This window comes from Otolemur garnettii, unplaced genomic scaffold (genome assembly GCF_000181295.1).
Source record: "Otolemur garnettii isolate 467f Iridium unplaced genomic scaffold, OtoGar3 scaffold00182, whole genome shotgun sequence".
Taxonomy (NCBI): domain Eukaryota; kingdom Metazoa; phylum Chordata; class Mammalia; order Primates; family Galagidae; genus Otolemur; species Otolemur garnettii.
The window spans coordinates 1,485,465-1,505,445 of NW_003852577.1; positions in this window are offsets into that span (position 1 = coordinate 1,485,465).

Genomic DNA, 19,981 nt, shown 5'->3' on the forward strand with positions numbered 1-19,981 from the left:
AGAGAGAGAGAGAGAGAGTCTCAAGCTGTCAACTTGGGTAGAGTGTCATAGCATCACAGCTCAAAGCAACCTCAAACTCTTGGACTTAAGTGATTCTCTTGCCTCAGCTTCCCAAGTAGCTGGGACCACAGGCACCCACCACAATACCCAGCTATCATTTCTGTTGTTGTTGCAGTTGTCATTGTTGTTTTACCTGGCCTGGGCTAGGTTCAAACCAGCCTGCGCCCTACCCACTGAGTTCTGCCCAGCACACTACCCACTGAGCTATGGGCACTGTCCCAGGCCAATATCTTCAAGTGTTTTCCCCACACTTTCTTCAAGGATTTTTATTGTTTCATGCCTTAGATTTAAATCTTTTATCCGCCATGAATCAATTTTTGTGAGTGGTGAAAGGTGTGGGTCCAGTTTCAGTCTTTTACAGGTGGTTATCCAGTTCTCCCAGCACCATTTATTGAATAGGGATTCCTTTCTCCAGTGTTCTTGTTTGATTTATCAAAGATTAGATAGCTCTAAGATGTTAATTTCATCTCATGGTTTTCTATTTGGTTCTAAATGTCAATGTCCCTGATTTTGTACCAATACCATACTGTTTTGATCACTATAGCCTTATAATATAGCCAAAAGTCTGATAGGGTGATACCTCCAGCATTGCTTTTATTACTAAGAACTGCCTTGGCTATACGGGGCTTTTTCTGGTTCCATACAAAAGGAAGAATTATTTTTTCCTAATCTTGCAAGTATGATGATGATATTTTAATGGGGATTGCATGGAATCTATAGGTTGCTTTGGGAAGTATAGACATTTTAAAATTGTTGATTCGTCCCAGTCATAAGCATGGTATGTTTTTCCATTTGTTAATACCTTTTGCTATTTCTTTTCTTAGGGTTTTGTAATTTTCTTTGAAGAGATCCTTCCCCTCTTTTGTTAGGTATATTTCTAGGTTTTGTCTTTTTTTAAGCTAATGTGAAGGGAATTGTGTCTTTAATTAACTTCTCATCTTGGCTATTATTGGCATATACAAAGGCTACTAATTGTGGACATTGATTTTATACTCTGAGACATTACTGTATTTTCTGAGCACTTCCAGGAGTCTTGTGGCTGAGTCTTTGGGGTTCTCTAAGTGTAAGATCATATCATTGGCAAAAATCAGGAGTTTGACCTCCTCTGCCCCCATTTGAATGCTCTTTATTTCCTTCTCTTGCCTGATTGTTTTGGCTAGAACTTCCAGCACTATATTGAATAGTAGTGGTGATAGAGGACAGCCTTGTCTGGTTCCCAGTTCTAAGTGGTGTCAATAGTTTTTTACATACAGTAAAGTGCATTTTTAATTTATTCTCCCCTTTGATCAAGTTCTCTGCAGCCTTTTCACCAATATGATCTCAGAGAAAGGAAAATGCAAATCTTCCCTCAGGAAGGAGAAGGATATAACTTAAAAATATTTCCTACCTATCCTGGCAAGTTGGCTCACATCTATAATCCCAACCTTTGGTAGTCTGAGACTAGAGGATTGCTTGAGTCTAGGATTTCAAGACCAACCTGGGGACATAGCAACACCTTATCTCTACATTTTTTTTTTTAATTAGACAAGTATGGTTGTACACACCTGGAGTCCCCCACCCAGTAGGATGAGGCAAGAGGCTAGCTTGAACTCAGGAGTTCAAGACTACAATGAGCTATAACTGCACTACTACACTCTAGCCCGGTGGACAGAGAAATACGCTATCTCAAAAGAGAGAGAGAGAGAGAGAAAAGAAAGAAAAAAGGAGAGGAGAGGAGAGGGGGATAGAGGAGAGGGGAAGAGAGAGGAAGGGAAGAGAGGAAAGGAATGAGAAAGGAGAGGGGAGAGGAGAGGAGAGGGAAAAGGAAAGGGGAAGGGAGAGGAGTGGAGAGAAAAGAGGAGAGGAGAAGGGAAGAGCGAGGAGGGGAGGGGAGGAAAGGAGAGGAGAGGAGAGGGAAGGGGAAAGGGGAAAGGAGAGGAGAGGGGAGAGGAGAGAAGAGGAGATGAGAGGAGAGGAGAGAAGTGGGGAGGGGAGGAAAGGAGAGGAGAGGGAAAAAGGAGAGGAGAGGAGAGGAAAGAGGAGAGGAGAGGAGAGGAGAAGAAGAAAAATACTTCCTAAGAGAAGAGGAAATAAAAAGAAACGTTTCCAGTTCATGGTGACAGATGAGATGAAGTTAAAAAGATGCAGATATAAGCAAGGAGACATAGATTTTTGGCCTTGGGCCTAAATCTCAAAGTGAGAGGTTGTTAGGTAAGGGTTTAGGGAAAAATTAGAAGTAGAGGGGCTTTCAGTTTTAAAGCTCCTCTGAAGATCTGAATAGACATTTCTCTAAAGAAGACAAACATATGGCCAATAGGTAGATGAAAAAAATGCTCAGAATGACTAATCATCAAAGAAATGCTAATCAAAACCTCAATGAGATATCACCTCATACCTGGTAGGATTGGCTATTATCAAAAAGATAGGATGTAAGTGTCAGCAAAATGGATAGAAAGGGAACATTTGTACACTGTTGTTGGGAATACAAATTAATACAGCCATTTTGAAAATAGTGTGGAGGTTCCTCAAAACCTTAAAAATAGAAATACCATACTATTGGCTATATATGCAAAGGAAATGGAATCAGTATGTTGAAGAAACTGTAATCCCATGTTCATTGTGGCATTATAAAGTATGTCCGCTTATAGATACAATATACACAAATATCTTCAATTGCATGGATAATAGTAAAATGTCATCAAAAACTTAGGAAGTAACAAGTTTTGAGTATTACATTTCTTTTTAATGTTTTAAGTTTATATATCTTAATTTTAAATAATAGTTATGTTTAACAATTAACTTGCAAAATTTCCAAGAATTTAACAACTAGCTTTGGTAAACCAGTGTGAGCCCATTGGATCATCCAATGCTTAAGAAACCCCATGGATTTTCCCCAAATGTCTTGGAGAAGGATGGGAGAAGCAGAAGGAAAATTGAACAATGAGGTCATTTCCCCCAATATAAATTAAATTACCATTTATCAATAATAAGTGTCTTCTACCACTTCTAACCTTGAAAGTTCAGGAAGAAGATAAAATCAGTTACAAAAAATTTAAAGAAACTATATTCTCCTTTCACATCTGAATTTTGGTTGTGTCAATCAGAAATTCTGTAATGCAACCCTTTAATGGCCGTAGCTTGTGTGGGTGGGGTCTTATTGAATTCACATGACAAGCTCTCAAGTTTGATACTCCATGATCACAGAATGTCTGCCCCAATTCCAGGCAATACATCTATCTGCATTCAAGCCAAGATGAGGCACAGAAGTGGCAAGAAACAGAGCAGTTTCTGTGCCCTTGTGTCAGGAGCACGAAAGCTTCCCCAAGTCTCCCTTCTACCCTTCCCCAGTCTCTTCCTCCTGGAGGCTTTCTGCTGCTTAAGGTTTTGCCTGTCAAAACTAGGTTATTCAGCCACCTCTAACTGCAAGAGAGGTGACCTTTGATAAAAGCTCTGTTAATTGGCTTAGATCAGTCAGGATTCACTGCCCAGGCCAGGCACACCGCTGCCAATATATGAACAAACTCTGGGTTCTTTGTGAGGAGGATGCAGGTGATGGAGAATGGGATAGCAGGTGCAGAGTCTGGAGCTCCTGGAGTCAGTATTTTTAATCTCAATTCACACAGCAGGTAAAATTGAAGGACCACTTTAAATGGAAAAGAGCCAAGACTGGCATTTGTCTGCCAGAACCTAAGATGGACATGCAGGAGGAGTGGGCATCTCTCCTTCACAGGCAGATGCCAGAGCGCAGACAGACCAGGGCCTCAGGTCCCACTAGCCACTGTGCTCACTCCATAGCCACCTTAAGAGCAGGAAATGGGGTAAAGATAGTGAAGTACTATGTCAGGGAAATCAGGAAACAACAGGTTGTTACTGCTTAACAGGAAAGGTTACTCAGAGCTCTTACTAAGTGGTGCTATTTGGGACTGGAGGCCTAGTGACTCTCCCTGCAGGTCTCACTTAAGGTGCCCTTCCTAAAACTGGGTGAACAGTAAGCCTGAGAAGCAAAGTGAGGTGAAGTTTCCTTCTTCCCTGCATCAGATGAACCTCTGGACTGGCAAAGGTTAATTACTTGGCAAGAGGGGTTTATTCCTTAGGAAAGGAGAGGAATGATTAAACATTTGTAGGCAGTGACTGGCACAGCCTGTCAGCTCTCATGTGCCTGCTGTGAGCTGGCATGTGACAATCATTTGGCTGATAACCCAGAATGAAAGCAGGTCAGAGATGCTCAGGAGGCAAATAGGGACTAGGGGAGTGAGAATTAGGTTCTAAATGGAAATTAAATGTTATATTAAAAGTTCCACTTAGGCTAGGTGTGGTGGCTCACCCCTGTAATCCTAACATTTGGGGAGGCAGAGACCGGAGGATCACTTGAGGTCAGGAGTTAAAGACCAGCCTGAGCAAGAGCAAGATCCAATCTCTACCAAACCCCAGAAAAGTTAGCTGGGCATGGTGGTACACGACTGTAGTCCCACCTACTCAAGAGGCTGAGGCAGGAGGATCCCTTTGCCCAGGAGTTGGAAGTTGCAGTGAGTTATGATGATGTCACTACACTCTAGCTGGGGTGACAGAGCAAGACCCTATCTCAAAAAAAAAAAAAAAAAAAAGAAAATTCCACATTAGCTTTTCTGAAATAAAATTTAAATCCTTTTAATTGAACAATAAATAAATAAATACAAATAATATCAAGCAAAAAGATATGCGATTTATCTATTCCCACTGCAAATATTACTCACTTGAATTGTTTATTCTTCTAGAGAAACATATCCACCGTTTTTCCCCTTCACACAGAATTAACTTGTTTAAAGATTATTTACATAATAACATCTTGAATTTTTCATTTACCATGTTTCTTAACCAAAATTCTCTCCTTGAAGTCTTTATTTGTGGGGGGGAAAAGTCAATTTCTGTCTCTTTAAACAAGTGCTCAGACTTCGAAATGTTTAACTAATTTCATTTTCTTGATAAAGTTTATCTATGGTCAGAAGTGAGTCATACCAAAAACACTTCGACAAGATTTGACCTTTTACTTAAGTCCCACATTGAGATAATATATTTTAAATGGTTATCAATAAGACCTTTGTTTTTGAAGCACATTTAAAATAAATCACTTTTTAAAAGCAAAAAACTTTTCAATTAAGTCCTTTATAGTCAATCAGCTTGAAAGTTATGCTTACTCTTTTATTTTCTTTATGTATACACTGTGCCCAGCAGTGCTCTGACAGCAGCACCACACAAACTATACTTTATCTTTGTTTTTACTTCTTGTCAAAATAAGCTTGGCAAATTAATTTTTTTAGAGCTTTATGACCAATGATAACTGCATTGTATTGATCTCAGGATAAAAACAAGGCAAACAGCAAACATTTTGATTGTTAGTGAGGAAAACCTAGTCCAATTATATGGGAATAATTCTTAATTCCTGCTGATGAAGAGTTTTCTTGTAGTAGAAAAGTTTCACTCAACTCTGATGAGGTTTTATCATTCAGAAAAGCTTTAAAGAAAGACATTCTGCTGGAGTCCCTGATCAGAATGATTCCATCAAACCTGCACAGTGCTGACCACTAGGCTTGGCCTCCTATGTGTTTTAACCACCTCACTCTTGGTCAACAAGCTCCTGTTTGCCCTCCAAATGGCTGGAGTTTAGCTTTAGATAGAAAGTTTAAATCTATCTGTTCTAAAATAGGTGTTTCTCTTATTCCTTAAGTTTCTCATTTGCCGCCCCCACCTCTTAGTTTGGCCTTCTACCCTATCTGTAAGAGCCAACAAAGAGAGGCAGGGATTGGAAAAAGCTGAAAATCTCATCAGCCCAAAGAGGCAAGTACAAGGCTGGAAAGGAAAAGCAAAGCTCAGCTTTGAGAAGCTGGATAGATAGGAGTGAAGAACAGCCCAAGGTAGGGTCTAGAATGACAGCCAGTAGCCCATAGAGGACAGGGGATGGCTGGGAAGAGGATGGGGCCCAGCAGAAGTCTGCACTGGAGCCACGAGGCACAGCAGTAAGAACGGCCACATGACTTCAAGTGGGGCCAGTCTTTCTCTCCAGTCTTTCTTCCTAACAAGTTACAGGGCTGACAACCTCTGCAGATGTTTGCTACCGGGGTAACACATTTTGCCTCCCAGTTAGTTGGACTAAGAAAATTAGGTGCCATATCTTCACCCCTCTTGTATAAGCTGCCTCCAAAAGAAAAGCCCCATACCCAGAAAGTCCTTTCTGCTCAAAAGTTTATTTCACTGAGTTATGGCCAAAATAACCCAACCAACTAGACCAAGATTGTTGATAGCTTTCTCTCTCCAATTCTCAGATGAAAAAAGATGATAAAACAAACCCCAAAAGGCATCATCTTCAGGTGAATCAGCTCCAGCAGACTTCTCTGAGATAGCCCAAGTGGTATGGAACTAATGGGGGAAAAGCCACAGGAATGTTTTAAGTTGTCATTCGAACAGAAACTTTGGCCTAATTCTTCCTTTTGAAGTAGGTAGACTTGTTGAAGAGTTTATGGAGTTGACATAAGCACTTTCTACAGAAGAAAAAACAAAACATTATCTTTTCATAGAACAAAGAGCTAACACATCATATGCTGATGTCAAGGACAGCAATCTAAAGTATTCATTCCAGGAGTTAAATGAAGCAAGGAAAGGAGATAGATTAACATAATTCTTTAAGAAAAACAAATAATTTTATTATAATTTTTTCATGCCTTATCTGTCACTGTTCTAGAAGCATGACCATATTCATTGAGTAATGCCCAGATCTATGTGCATGGAAACGGAACCCCCTCGTGGATGCTGTGATGATTAATTTCATGCGTCAGCCTGATTAAACCATGTGGCACCCAGATATTTGGTCAAACATTATTCTCGGTGTGTCTGTAAGGGCATTTCTGAATGAGATTAACATTTGAATTAGTAGACTAAGTAAAGCAAACTGCCCTCCCTAATGGGGGGTGGGGGGGGCTCATCCAATCTGCTGAAGGCCTGAATAGAATAAAAAGACTGAGTAAGAGACAATTTTTTCTGTCTGGCTGCCTTTGACCAGTGACATGAAGTACACTTTGCTCTTCCCAGTTAAGTGGATTAAGAAAATTAGTACTCTGCCAGGTGTGGTGGCTCATGCCTGTAATCTCAGCACTCTGGGAGCCCAAGGTGGGTGGATTGCCTGACTCAAGAGTTCAAGACCAGCCTAAGCAAGAGCAAGACCCCCATCTCTAAAAAACAGCCAGGTGTTGTGGTGGGCACCTATAATCCCAACTACTTGGGAGGCTGAGGCAAGAGGATTGCTTGAGCTCAAAAGTTCGAAGTTGCTGTGAGCTGTGATGCAACAGCACTCTACCCAGAGTGACAAAGTGAGACTCTATCTCAAAAGAAGGAAGGAAGGAAGGAAAAGAAAAGAAAAGAAAAGAAAAGAAAAGAAAAGAAAAGAAAACAAAAGAAAAGAAAAGAAAAGAAAAGAAAAGAAAACAAAAGAAAAGAAAAGAAGAAAATTAAGAGTTATAGCTCCAGCCCTCTTCCCGCCTCTCAACTCAAACTGAAACATCAGTTCTTCCTTCCAGTAGGGTCTCAAGCCTACTGGCTTTTACTTCTTTTTTTTTTTTTTAGCCTATTGGCTTTTAGACTAAAGCATACCATAGGCTCTCCTGGGCCTCCAACTTGACAACTCCCATAGGACTTGTCAGGGTCCACAATCACATGAGCGAATTCTTTAAAATAAATCTTATACATATGTATACATGTTTATATACATATATAAATAAGATATATATGAATGATACATAAAAATATATAATATATATGCATATATCTTATATGTATGACATATAACCTATTGGCTCTGTTTCTCTGGAGAATCCTAATTAATAAAGATTCTCCTATAGATTTTGGAGCAAAGTTGCCTGGCTTATCAGGGTTTCTGTGAGAGCTTCATTTGTTTATATCTTTGTGGATTTTACATTCCTTGATTTTTGTCTATCTCAAAGTTTCATAATGACCCAAGTATAACAACCTACAGTCCATAGTAAACACTGAGGTTATTACCAAAAACAGTGGAAGGACTGAGGTTTAGGATATTGGATATTCATCTTCAGAAATCTTACCTTATTTTTATGACTCTTAGAATGTTGTAACATACAACATACATCAATTAGCTCTAAAAAAATATATAAATTGGGGTGTGTCCAACATTTTTGGCTCCAGGTATAATTGTAAATTTCCTCCATAATGTCCCAAATCAATAGAAAGATTACATAGACCCTATGTGGCAAATGTAGAGAAGGTAACGAACACCAGCTTTTCATTCTCATTACCTAAGGAGACTAAAAATCATTTTAGATTTTTAAAAAGGGGAATGCAGAATGGAAGTAGTCCATGAATTACCCATCATCAAAGGTACCACAGAGAGGAATCAGACCCCACCTCAGTATAATACCTTAGATCACAGTTAAATTCTAAAGACAGCACTTACAACTAAAATTACATATCTTCAAAATTACCTTTGAAAATCCCCAAGGAATGCACCACATTGGAGATACACCACCTCTCAGTTAGGGTCAGCACATCCTGATTTCTCTCCAAAGTTAGGACAGATGGCTACGGTTTCAGTTGAGACCACAGATCTAAATTCTGTTTAGAGACTATGAGCCGTCATCTTCTAGGCCTTTTGGCTAAGATCAAACGTAGAGAATGTGGTAACAACAATAAGGTGAACCAATAAATATTAGAACCATAGTTGGCACAATGAAAACTTTACACTCTGAGCAGCACATGGGGAAAGAAGATCAAGGTAACAGCAGGTTCTTTTGCATCATCTCCTCCATGCACCAGGGAAAACAGTCACTGGTTAGAGAGGAAAGCAAAATTCTCTCCATAGAATTGTACTTGTTTAAGCCTAATATACATTTTATTTGACTTTATTCTGGAGGAAGAAAATATGGAAAAGAAGGTATATTGACGTGGTGAACCCAACTTTTGAACTGAACACCCAGCGTCCTCACCCTAAACCTGACTGAGTGGTTAGCCCGGCCAACAAGTACACTTGGCGGAAAGTCCAAAGGGTCCATTTCTTCCGGGGATTCTCAGGATTATCCTTGAGGTGGAGAAAGAGGAACTGCCTCCAGAGTAGACAGTGTCCCAGAGGAGTTTAATTTAAGAAAAGCCACAATCTGTTTTCCACTGACTTAACAGATAGTTGTGGCCATCTGAAGGCCAGAAATGACAATAGTAACAGACACAAACCAGGTTTGAAAAAGCAGAGAAGTTAGAAGAGAACATTTCCCAGTTCCAGAAGCAAGAGTGTGCAATCCATCCAAAGGATGCCAGAAGAAGGAGATGCTGTATGAACACAGCTAACTTAAACATCTTGTCTTACAAAGCAGAAACTCAACTGGGGCTCTAAGTAGCCTCTCTTCTAAGAAAGCCTTGTGGCCACCTATGACCATTGTGTGTCTCCTCACGTTGGGACAGACAGGAGCAGAGGCAGGTGTCTACATCTGCACCTGCAAGAAGCTGGACAGGAATACAGCTGGAAGCATCCTCCACAATCTTCTTTCTCAGTCCTCCAGCTGCTGTCAGGCCTGCACCACCTGACAATGCGATCCCCTGGGTTAGAGAGTAAAAGGCAGAGTAATGCTGGAACAGTGACAATGAGAGGGCAAAGGATGAAGGAGTAAGATGTGAAGACAGCCAGGCATGGAGGCTGCACAGGGAGACTGAGTGGGGCACAGGACTGCCACCTTCTGCTGCTAGTGTGCTCCCTCCACAAACTGGCTGAGTGCACTGTATGTGCACAAGAGTCTATGGACTATTTCTCTCTCCACTGCCTTAAGGGGGATTATTTCCAGTAGCTCATTTCCTGAGGCCCACTGCCTCATCTGGAGAGGAAGCCTGGGCTCTTTCGTATGGAGAGACACACTACTCAGCCCACCTTCCTGTAGCCTCCCGACCCTGGAGGCAATGAAAAGAAGAGACTGAGCCACAGGTGTAGACAGGGAATCGCCTCAGACATGGATGATTTCCAACAACAAAGTAGGGACAGGTTCGTGCAGTGTTCATTGGTAAAACAACACTGCACTTTCCCTGAGGATCCCTAGGGAACATTTTTAGAACAGAAATTTGGGAACACTTGGATTATTCTTTAGCACTAAAAAAGGAAGCCACTGAGAGTAATTTATAACATTAGAAGAGATTTTCCAGTTCCCAGAGATCGAGGACAGGGTCTCTAAGATTCAATACAAGGTGACATAAAGCAAAGGTGGTGTGTGCTGAAAATAACTCCTCTCTCATCTTGGTTAACATTTTGTCCCAAAATACCCCATTCAAGCAGCCTGGTTATTTGTCCCTTAAAACAAAGCAATGAACCACAGTAAAACCATAAATCATAGGGCAAAAAACTTATCATGACCGTTATTTCATTGCCTTGAGTCTGACTAGAAAAAAGTCACTTTCAATGGTACAAACACAGAGAAATAGAAAACCACAAGCTCTAACCCTCAATTTATCAGTCACCTGCTTATAGACCAGCCTGCAAGCCTACAGCACAGAGTCTGAAGGGGATAGTTAGCGTGAAAGAGGAAGGTTTGGGATAAAAGAGAGCAGGTTTCCTCTGCTTTATATATGGATTTCCAGGGAAGTGACAACTGCAGGATAAGAGCAGGGGAGCCTGCATCAGTACTAGTAGGAAACTAGCGAAGGCACATCCACTGCCAGATGTGTTGAGGGAAGGCACACTGAGGCCTGACCCCACCTCCAACCCCCACGTGCCTCCACATACAGACGTGCCTCCACATACAGTTCCTTCTTGCACATACACACAGAAGTCGGTGGAGGAGCCCCTGAGAGAATGCCACTTGCCCTCCCTTACACAGAGGCAAGGATATGCCAAAGGGCGGGCGGTCATGTGAAGCACACCAAGTTCCTTCCCTCAGAGGGGTGCATGGCCACCCCAGAGGAGGAACGGAGTACATGGCAGAGATGGTCGGTCTGCCCCAGACAACACTGTCAGTTATGAGAGTCTAAGACCTGCTTCTTCCCAACTCTCTCCACCTCATTCCCAGGGGTCCTGGATTTCTGAGGTAAAGATATAAATGTTGTGTTCCTATCAATGGAACCTGAAAGATTTGTGCAGCTCCTCATATCAATTACTGATTGATATCATCTCAACTCCTATTCCATTATAAGACAGTGAGCAGTAACACAGCTCTATCCAGAAAGATGAACAAATACAGTAAAAACACATCTAGCCAACCTGCAGTAAACAATAGCACATCTAACCAGTGCTCTGTGTCCTCAGGAAAGCACACTGGCTGACAGCAGGCCTGCCCAGGGCTCCTGTAGACCGTCTCCTCCCTCATGAGCCTGCCAGGTGTCTACGCCACTCACTGCATGGCAGGCTTACCAACAATCAACTGGTAGTAAACTTATACCACCTGCATTTATTATTATAATCATTTGATTCAATTAAATGTTATGTTATCTGATGAAACACAATACAAAGAGTTATAAAAAGCAAGCTGAATTCTTTTAAAGAATCAATAAAGATGTGTTGCTATGAAAATCTGCCCTGAAATTGGGTGGAGTGTGACAACTATTAATAACGGGGAAAAATAATAAAAATACACAAAGATTCTGCACTCATGATATCACAAGTGTCTTCAAGATCTTCCTCCTACTTGAAGAACTTGAAACCAGAAATCACTGATAATGCATCATGACTATGGTTTATGAAAGAGAGATAAGAATAAGCAGCAGGCCAATTTTCAAAACAAATGCCTTGACTCTACACTGAAAGACTGGCTAATAGATTGCTGTATGTTTTACTTTAAAAGATGTGACTATGTCATTTTCTGTGATTCTCCACCTTAACCAAATTATTCTAATAACCAAACCATGAGTGGTTCTGAGCACAAAATATAAGAAAGCTCCTGTCAAAGGCAAATCAACAAAGCTCTTAAAAGATTTGTAGTTCAAATAGAGAGAACAGGCCTGAAAAATAGAAGAAAATGCTTCCCTTTGATTTACTACAACAGAAAGAAGACATTTAAAAATTTTGGAAACTAATCAGCCAAGTGATCAGGCCCCTAGTGACTGATTCATCCGACAAGTACTCCACACAGCGTCTAGAGTGATTCCTCACAGACATCACACTAGGCCACAGGCAGGGGCAAAATTAATTAAGATAATAATGAGTGCTTAAAAAAGACATAAACATACAAACAAAGAAACAAGAAAATGTTGAAAGCTCTTGAATTCTCAGGGCCTAGGATGTAAAACACAGGCAAGTTCACACTGAGCAGCCCGTGGCCAGTGCATGCCCAGGAGTACAACTGTGGTGACAACGGGGCAAAAATAAAAATAAAACCTCAAGATACCAGCAAGCTCACTGTCTGGTCAGACGATTATTGAAGAATTAACTTTGGTGAGCTAGTCATTCATGCCAAATGGTTTCTGTTGTGTTCATGTTGGGTGGAACAGGTAGCTTCCAAGGTGAGCAGGAGAGCCTTGAGGCTGAAGCACTTAACTCCAAGTCAGGTCCACAAGGTAAAAGAACATATCTCTCTGGTTTTCTGGCTTTTCATTGGTACTTAACCCAGGGCCCAACAGACATCAGACACTCAAAAAATAAATTTCACGAATAAATGTTGAAGATTAATAATGAACAACAAGATTCTGCACAAAAGTCAGAGTCCAGACAGGTGAGACCCTTGGGCATTAGGCAGTGAGGTTGCAACTTATCCATTTGTAAGAAGAAGCTCAGTAAAGACTCTGAGCAGCAGAGCAGCATAACACAAGTAAGATGTAGGAAGATTAATCTGTTTGCAATTATAGAATGTGTTAAAAAAAAAAAAAAGAAGAAGAAGAAACTACAATCCAAATATCCTTCAACTGATGAATGAACAAACAAAATGTGGTACTACATATGTATATACAATGGAATATTATCCAGCCCTAAAAAGAAAGGAAATTCTGAGCCCTGCTACATGGATGAACCACGAGAAATTTATCTCAAGTGAAATAAGCCAGCCACAAAAGACACATATTGCAGACTTTCATGTAAATAAGTTACGTAGAGTAGTTAAATTCATAGAGACAGAAGGTAGACTGGGGGTCGCCATGGGCTGGAGAGGAGTGGGGAGTTACTCTTCAATGGATATAGAGTTTGAATTTGGGAGGATGAAAAAGTCCCAGAGATAAATGATGGTGATGGTCCCGAGCAATGTGAATATACTTAATGCCTGTGAACTATACACTTAAAATGGTTAAAACGGTAAATTTTATATTATGTGTATTTTACCATAATAAAAAAAATCTGGAAGTCAAAGCGAACATGGCATTTTTCTATGTAATCGGAACAAAGAGTTTGAAGTGTGCCAAGAGTTGAGTTAGGAGTATTAATCAGATAGCATGTCACAGAGGGCCTGGTAACTCTGATTGAGAGTTTGAACTTGGTACTGATATTTGAGTCACTCTAGTTAAAAGGTTCAGACTCATTAATTGAGGGTGGCGGGAAGAGGAGAAACTGATGATAGGATAATTCAAGAGGCTATTTCATCCTTACATGGCTAACTCAGGGTCTTGGTAATGGGAGTGGAAAGGAAGAACAGACTTGATATCATAGGCATAACAAAGGAAATATAGATAATTTTTTGATTGGATGGAGTAAGAGGTTAAGAAAAAAGAAATCATCAAAATTTTCAGCCTGGGGAACTGGAAAAGCAAAGGTACATAATAGAAAAGGTACAGCCAGAAGGAGCAGGTAGAAATTATGAGGTAGAGGTGACAACAGAAAATCAAATTAGGATAATCTCATAAGCAGCTGAAGATGTAAGAAAGTAACAAACAAAATTTATCTAGCTCAAACTACCAGAGGTAAGCTAAGGACATCAGCCTCACCGCACAGCAGCTGGTAAATTAATAATAGCCTTCAAATAAAAAGCATTCTTATGAGTGCAGTAAACAAACTGTCTTCACTGAAAACGACTGATTTACTAACATAGAAGCAAGTTGTTGAAAAAGTTAATAAAACAACACTATATATATATATACACATTATATATAGGATATATACATAGGACTATATATAGGATATATATACGTGTGTGTTTGTGTGTTTGTGTGTGATTTTTATGTTTCTGTCTAAAATTAGGCACAGTTCTATTTAGATAAATCATGGTGTCCCTCATGTCTCATAGACAATGTCCTAGAATTATACAGCTCACTGAAATAAGTTTTGAGACATTTTTTCTTGGATGGACAAATGGAGTCAAAAGAAAAAAACTTCAGGATCTATACTATCAACTTTTCAACCCCAGGTTTCTCAACACGGTTTTCTGATGTTATTTATCTAACATCAACATGGGATTCATTCTAACAACATGCACCTGTCATGTCCTTTTGTGATATTGTCATTCAACAAACACATAGTGAGCACTACAGATGCAGACGGTGGATGTCCCTGAGTACAAATGCCCACTTGTGGTGTTTTCTTTACTTTTTAGAGAGACTTGATCATAGTAGTCTGTTGATTATAGCAGAATGCTACATCTGTTACACCCTTGGACACATATGTACTACGTAATTAGCATAATTATTACTTTAGTTGTACGTGGCCATTAGCCAGAAAGGAAACAATGGGTTACCAAACAATGCTGAAGCTCCTCTCCACTTAATAAGACAAAAACTATTGTCTGATTAACCGATAAGAGACAATACTACCAAGACCCTCCAGCTGGAACTTCAGCAACTTTTATTATTTATCAGCATGTGAGAAAGAAAGATTGATTCATTCTGTGAACTAATTATTTCATGACTATATCCTTTTCACCTCAGAAATCATATCAGCTCCTCAGGGATAAGAATCACATCTTATTTTTCTTTTGAGACGCCTACAAGCCCAGAGTGGGTCGTAGTAAATATTTGCCTTATTTAATTAAAATAAAGTATGTGCCTTGAAATCCTGTGTCAGTTACATTGTAGAACATTACCAAGTTACCAAATTAGCAATTAAATATGCCATTCTTGGATAGTGCCAAATCATTTCTTCACTTTTTGTTGGTGTTTAATATCCAAAGTGTTACTTCTCTCTCTCACAGCCAGTTCCTACAACTTTGGAATTTACAGTATTTTCATATTTCCATAATGACACCTGCTGGTAGGAGAGGAATGGATGAGCTGCAGGAATTTTATTCAGCTTGCCGTTTCCCAGTCTCAAACAACTAACGTTCCTGAATATACAAAGTAAATCTCAATGACTCCAAATACCCAAGTACTATACTAAAAAATTGACAGAATAAGACAAGTGTAATGTCAATACTATTTTCCAACCAGAATTAAAACATATCCTTATAATCTCTGTCCAAAGCAAAATTGCTACAAATGAAAGGCCTCGAAATGATCAGTTCAACCCTATTAAGTGTTTTATCCTACATATAAATTAGCATTTTTAAATACAGCTATAAAAGATCCGGATTCCTACCATTAGAAAGAATAAGTTCTAGTATTCAACTGTACAGTAGAGAAATTATAGTTAACAATGATTTATTGTATATAGTATATGTAAGTAACTAGAAAAATTGTAATGTTCCCAATGCAAAGAAAAGATAAATGTTTGAGGTGATAGATATCTCAATTACTGTTATTTGATCATTAAACATTGTGTACAGGAATCAAAATATCCCATATACCCTAAAAATATGTACAACTATTATATAATCCATTTTTTAATTCTAAAAAGATTATCTTTTTCTGAAAAATTTTCTATTCTTTTAATTAATTACTGGATCAAGGTTTAAGTGGCCCAGAAAACAATAAATGAGGCATTTGTCTCAGTGGTCACCTATACCTTCTCACGCTCTTGGAGAGCAAGCCCCCAGAGGTGTCAGGGCAGACACTCTGGAAACTGCTGGAAACTCCAGAAGAGCCCTGGGTCTCCTGGAAGACCCAAACAATGGATGTGGCTGCTGAGCGCATCTGTCCTATACTGGAAGCTTTAAGGAGGACAGGGCCGTGGTCTGCCTTATAAATCAGCACTCAGCACACTACCTGGCACACACTAGGCAGTGATGAATATTTTTAGACAAATATGTCATATGAGTGTGTGTGGTGACCACATAGACTTAACCCTGAGTAGACCTTGTCCAGACACTGAGATGTTAATCAGATTAGGTGGGTTCATTTTGACAACAGCTGAGTGTGTTTATTTGACTCAATAGTTCAGAAAGCAGAAATATTAACCAAGATGACCCCAAATAAAACATGGACAGCTCCTTGCACAGACTTTTTGTGCAGCTAATAGGTTAATTATAATTCACTGTGACACATGTCACACAAACTCCTTGAGAGTTTGAGAACTGACAATCCCTCTCCATAAGAAATCAGTCAAGCGTGCTAGTGACAGGGGTCTCAGAACAATTTTTCTTTCTTACTACCAGCGGGTTAGAACCCACACTGGTCTGTACTTAGCTAACAGTTGACTTTTCACTGTTTTGTCTTTGCAAGCATGAGAATTTCTCAGATTTCCCTAGACTTGCTTCAGTTTGATTTCTTTCACTCAGACAAGGATAATTTATAAGCAAACTGTGTGAAGTAGACTGTTGCTGATTCCCCATTTCAAAAGTACTCCTCTTCCTCCAAAACAGCAGGGCAAGGGGCATAATTATCATATTATCAAATCAAAAGTTGCAGTTTGCTTCCAAAAAGGAAAACCTTTGGGGCCCTTTAAAAGGCTTTCTTTTTACTCCTACTGAATGTAGATTATAAATCAATTCAATGAACACTCCAAATACCTACTACATACTAGGCCTGGTAGGCAGTGAGGCGAAGTAGTGTTGGGTCTTGCTCTCAAAGGGAAGAGTTTATAGTCCAGGAACACAGGCAGCCTACTCTGATAGAAGGACTGAATCACACAGTAGTTAGCTAACTGGGCATTCCCAGCTCCCACCCCACCCCCAGTAGGGACTATCTCTGTGTGCACATGGCTGAAGCACACAGAGAGAACGTGCTGTTACAGGGACTGCAGCTTATTAGGACACCTCAAGAATGGCAAACCCTAGCTCCCAGAATCCACTTCAAGAGAATATAGCACCCAGCCCAGGGCTTTGATCATCAATATTAAAAATGAAGCTGTAAGAAAAATTATAATGACTAAGAATAATGCAATCCTTGGGCCACAGCAAATGCATTTATGTGTATGTGTGAGTGGTAGACACTCTTAAGTGGGATACCTTCTGCCCAGTACTCCACACAGTTGATGAAAATACTTCATTCTTCGCTTAACACCTAGTGAAAAAAAATTGTGATTCATTTTGTCTAGGGCTTATAAGACACATAAGGGAAACTCCGATTCTCTTCCTAATACTATTATATCAAAATTCATGTTGAAAGGACAGTGTGTTTCCTAACTAGGTCCCTAACCTAACATAAACCTGTAAACCATCAGAGTGAGGTCAAGGGAAAAAAGGAAATAATGTCTTCTGAGCACTTATCACAGGCCAAGCACTGTGCTGAGTGGTCCTTCAAGTCTCACAATTCTGTGAAAGATTGTCATCTAAACTTACAGCTGAGGAAACTAAAGTCCAGAGAGGCTAAGAAACTTGCTGAAGGCACACAGCTTCTAAGTGGCAAAATCACTTCTTCACTCCACAGGTGTGGTCAGACTACTGTATGCCCACATAAGACTGTAAGTGTGTGGCTCAGCGCCTGTGGCTCAGGTGGATGAGGCGCCAGCCACATACACCTAAGGTGGTGGGTTCAAATCCAGCCTGGGCCCACCAAAAACAACAATGATGGCTACAACAAAAAAATAGCCAGGTATTGTGGTGGGCACCTAGGGTCCCAGCTACTTGGGAGGCTGAGGCAGGAGACTTGCTTGAGCCCAGGAGTTGGAGGTTGCTGTGAGCTGTGATGCCACAGCACTCTACCCAGGGGGATAGTTTGTGGCTCTGTCTGTAAGTGTGGGACAGGGCAGATCCAGGTTTTATGGGATCAAAAGATTATATGAATTTTCTGTCCTTTTTAAGGAAAAAAATACAATATGAAATATAAAACATGAATATTTATCAAAATGAAATACAAAACATGTAACATAGAAATTACACAAATTGTACTCTGTTGCTGAGGCTGGAGTACAGTGGCATCATCACAGCTCACCGCAACCTCTAACTCCTGGACTTCAGCAGTGCTCCTGCCTCCTCTCCCGAGTGGCTGGGACTTCTCAGGTGCTCTCCACACAGCAGTGCTCCTGCCTCCTCTCCCGAGTGGCTGGGACTTCTCAGTGCTTACCGCATGAATTCCCTTGCCAGAATGCGGTTCACAAAAAAAAAAGAAACACAAAGTTAGTTCCTGGTTGTCAGAAACTATCCAGCTCACTTGTGTATTGGATTGGATAAGTAAACGAGTAAAAGAGTGAATGAGAGGGAGAGACAGTGACGTACCACCAATTTGTGAAGAGGCACTTTCAGCATAAAGTGGGGAAACCCTGGACTTTGGGGTCTGTGTCCAGCTCTGCACACAACAGCATTTCCACAAAATGGCCCCTATGAGCAGGTGCGGCAGATATGCACTGAAATTAATGGATATTTCTGACTGAGAAAGATGGCTATGCCCCTTTCTTCATCACAAACTATGGGCAAGAGTAACACGTACCTCAGAGGTATTGCAAAGAGTGAGTTGTGGATATAAAAAGCTAACACTCAAAAATTTCCATTACTTTCCCTTCTTCTCAAGCTCCTTGGTGACAGAGGTCACCTATTTTTTTCTTATCTTGCACACATCTAGCCCTTGGTCAATCTCCGTGGTAATAAACTCTGCCATGTCCAGTGCTTTTTATTTTTATGGGTTCGTTGGTTGGTTGGTTGGTTGGTTTTTGACACAGGGTCTCTCTCTGTCACCCAGGCTATATTGCAGCAATCTCAAACTCCTGGGTTCAAGGAATCTTCCTGCCTCAGCCTCCTGAGTAGCTGGGACTACAGGTGCCCACCATCAAGCTTGCCTAATTTTTCTATTTTTTTTTTTTTTTTTTTTGCAGAAATGGGTGTCACTCTTACCCAAGCTAGTCTTGAACTCTAGTCCTCAAACAATCCTCCCACCTCAGCCTACCAAAGTGTTAAGATTACAGATGAGGACCAATGCACCTGGACTCTAGTGCTTTTTGGTGAAAGCAGACATGGTATTTTCTTTTTTTTTCTTCTCTATATATACCTTTTTTAATTAGATCATACCTGTGTACATTGATACTATCATGGGATACAGTATGCTAGCAACACTGGCATATTTTTGCCTACAGTATTAAAACTCTCATTTCAATAGACTGATTGGATGAAATATCCCACAGGAAACTGCAAATAAAGCAGGAAATGTGTGGTAAAGGTATTTTACAATTTATTAAACCATCAGTTCTAGCATCTCTTTTTTATTAAATAAAAAAGTAAGCCACTAAGTGAAATAATAATTAAATTATCAAAACAACCTGCTGAGCACCATCATGGCTCTGGAACACTCAGCAAGCTGGGGTCACATCTGAGCCAATGAGGCTAAACTAGGATCCAGGACCACTTAGGGTGAGTGGTACCTACTAGCACCTGGATAAACTAGCGATCCAGTGCCACGTAGGGTGAGTCATACCCACCAGCAGCTAAATAAACTTGCAATCCAGGACCACTTAGGGTGAGTGATACCTCCTAGCAACTGGAGAAACCAGCAATCCAGTGCCACTTACGGTGAGTGTCTTATGTTTTCCCCAGATCTGAATGAGCCCAGAAAACAAGGACTGGGTTAAAATGCGTATGTATTATCATTTCTTTCATGAACCCTATTCTCTGTGGACTGAGTGTTTCTAAAACTATTGCCAAAAACCTTTACCTGGGGCAGCGCCTGTGCCTCAAAGGAGTCAGGCATGGGCCCCATATGCTGGAGGTGGCAGGTTCAAACACAGCCCTGGCAAAAAAAAAAAAAAAAAAAA